General features: G+C 37.0%; 1 protein-coding gene across 3 annotated transcripts in view; it reads left to right on the forward strand.

Moving 5' to 3' along the window:
* The first annotated feature begins 1077 nt into the window (after nt 1–1077).
* Nucleotides 1078–3191, forward strand: part of LOC107751774 (disheveled-associated activator of morphogenesis 1-like) — a 47593-nt gene continuing 45479 nt past the window's right edge. For 2 of the 3 annotated variants that reach the window (XM_016567542.1, XM_016567547.1), the window contains exon 1: nt 1090–1150. The gene's annotated coding sequence lies outside the window, so the exon portion shown is untranslated. Of the gene's footprint in view, nt 1151–3191 lie in introns of all 3 variants that reach the window. The other variant, XM_016567543.1, reaches the window with a different exon arrangement.

Here is a 3191-nt window from a genome sequence, read left to right on the forward strand (position 1 = left end):
AAAAAAATGAATATTCTTCATTTGTATTGTTTTATGTGTTATGACGTTTACATCTTGACTCATTGCACACCATGCTTCTGATCATTGCATCAGAATTTACATCTTAATGTATAAATAGTTTTCTTGGTTTGTTTGGTATGCTTTTTCAAGAATGCATATATTTTAATCCAAAACTGTAATAAAGAAAGAAAGAAAGAAAGAAAAAGAAATTGGAGTGATGTATTCCAGCCCTATATAATAATGCAAATTGGTCTAAAATGTAAGATTTGCTTGATAATTAGTGTTCATTATGTTAATGGTCACATAATTGTGTGCTCCTGTGAACTAATTTCGTGTTTATCTACTCAAATCAACCACTGAGAGGACTTCCAGGTGTTCATATTAGAACAGAAATGATTGTAGTAATTCAATGTTACAGAATGGAAAATAATTTAAGATTTGAGTAAGTTACTCATTGATCTTTTAAAGGGGTCATATGATGCTATTTAAATTTTTCCTTTCTCTTATCTGCCGGCCTCTGCTCACTCAAGCCGGCCACCGCTCACTCTAGCCACCGGCCTCCACTCACTCTAGCCCGCCGTGTGAAACTACTTTGTTTGGCCTTCCAAAAGAGGACACGACTAGAAATCAGTGGTTAAGTTGTATTTACAACACTGTTCCAGAACAATATTCATTTGTGTGCAGCACATTTTATGGAGACTGTTTCCTGATCCTGGAAGAGTAGACTACAATGCCGGCTGTTCTGACTGTAGCGAATCAGCTCATTCACGTTTTCATATTTAAAGAATTTGCCACTGACGATTCAAAAGCGAGTTTTGTCATATGACACCTTTAATCTTTTAGTTTACAATTAAAATAATAATAATAATAATTTACAGCCTGTCTATTTTTATCTATGTATGGGAATTGCATGTCAATAAATATTGTTTTCATTGTGGTTTAAATGTCCAAACAGCTCACATCCTCGTTTTCTAACTACATTTCCCATACAAACATACGCCCCAACGTTTGCGCATGCGCACTGACGTTAAGCCCTCAAGCCTAAAAGGGATGACGTCACCTGCCTGTCGGATCGTGCTGTATTGTTGCACAGGGGAATGAGAGCGCACGAGCCCTGAGCGTTCGCGGGGAGGATGGGACTGTTTACAAGGTAACTTCTCAATCTCAGACCTCAAACTGACAGCTACATGACACGTCCAGAAAAACAAATAGTATAAATACTTATTTTGAAGTGATTTGGCTTTAAAGGGTGGGACATAGAGATGCATGCAAAATCGGCGGTTCAGTGGGCGAATGACTCTCGTCTAATTTATAAAACAAATGAAATACATTTGTTTTTATTTTCGATACGTTTGTTTGTATTGAAACCCTGTCTGTTTGTGATTATTTCTTCACTTTGGTCTAGTTCACTTCAGAAACTGCACTTCATAGTGTTTTTCTTTAGTCTACTACCAACTCATGACAGTTTGATACAATGTTGCCATTTAAAACTCATTTACATGCTAGATTTACTTCAGTTTAATTCAGACAGTAGTTGTCACTGTTTTACCAGATGTTTTGCTACAGTTCATGAAGGACAAAGGGAAGTTAATGAGTAACCTTTCTTTTGATGCGAGGTGTGTTTTGATAATGAAATGTTTTACGAAGTTAAACTTAAAATATCAGGAGCAAGATGGTGTTTATTCACAACAGAAGTATACACTAAGTTTAGTGCAATGGAACACAATGATTGTTAGTAACTTGTGGTCTTGATGGAGTATGCATTGGTTTTTGGCGCATTTGTTGTAGTTTTTTTCTCTTGGGTTGATACTGTGGTTGTTGAGGACAAAACTGAGGCCATGGTATTCTTTGGAATATGATCTGATCCATGAAGACCCTATGCATTTTATGGCATTTGGACTTATAGATTTGAGGTCATGTAGTAATATGTTTGTGTTCTAAAAAAATAGTCAAAGTTCACATTTAGTAGATGCATGCATCTAAACTTTGTCTTTCTTTTTTTGGAAAAAGGATCAATAATATTACTACTATCCAAGTTTTTGTCTAAAAAAAGGAATTGTTTTCCCAAAAATGAAAATTTGCTGAAAAATTATTCAACAACGGTCCATTCAAGATGTAGATGAATTTGTTTTTTCATCAGAACAAATTTGGAGAAACTATGCATTACATCATTCGCTCACAAGTAGATCCTCTGCAGTGAATGGGTGCCGTCAGAATGAGAGTTGATAAAAACATCACAATAATCCACACAATTTCAGTCCATCAATTATTGTCTTGGGAAGCGAAAAGCTGTGTGTTTGTCCATCAAGGCATTTTTAACTTTAAACAGTTGCTTCTGGCTAAAATATTCTCATATTGATGGCACCCATTCACTGCAGAGGATCCACTGGTGAGCAAGTGATGTAATGCTAAATCTGTTCCAATGAAGAAACAAACTTATCTACATCTTGGATGACCTGAGGGTGAGTGAACTTTCAGCAAAATGTAATTTCTGGGTTAACTATTCCTTTAAATCTTCTCCCTGATTCTAACTTCCTTCCTTCAAAAGGAAATATGTCAATTTGGCAAGAAAGACTGCTTGTCAAGCAATTTCATGGGGTCTTTTACATGCCGTAGCTTTACCACAAAGATCAGTGACTGATACTGAAGCTGTGTGGGGTCTGTTTCCTGATAGTTTGGATGATTAAAATAATCCTCCTGGGATTTGTGTGATAATATTTTCTCCTTTATCATTAATTTCACTCAAAGTAAAACAATTATACCTTTGGTAATGTCTGCACGCAATCCACCTCGACATGTTAAATTATTGCAATAACAAGCAGTTATAACATTCTTCTATGATCAAGCTCACAAGCACAGACTTGCAGCGACAGTGTTAAGTATTAAAGCAAAGAAGCGTCTCTGATCTGACCGAAATTGCTGCTCGCTCATGGATGTAATGTAGGTTCGTTCGCATCGAAAATCATTGCCACATTCCTTTATATCCGCGACTGCTCATCCGGGGCCGTTTGACCTTATTAAGTTGGTGCACCGTGCAGTGTTTAGTGTCTCTCGTTTAGTCACACCTCTAGTGCTTAACATGCTGGGTGATAAGCCAAATCCCTCCAGCATGGCCCAGAATTGCATGCCTGCAGTCCCAGCCCTTGGTCTTTTTTTTTTTTTTTGGGGGAGGGTTGCGTGTTTTTTGTAAG

Source organism: Sinocyclocheilus rhinocerous, unplaced genomic scaffold, assembly GCF_001515625.1.
Source record: "Sinocyclocheilus rhinocerous isolate Xijiao unplaced genomic scaffold, SAMN03320098_v1.1 scaffold993, whole genome shotgun sequence".
Classification (NCBI taxonomy): domain Eukaryota; kingdom Metazoa; phylum Chordata; class Actinopteri; order Cypriniformes; family Cyprinidae; genus Sinocyclocheilus; species Sinocyclocheilus rhinocerous.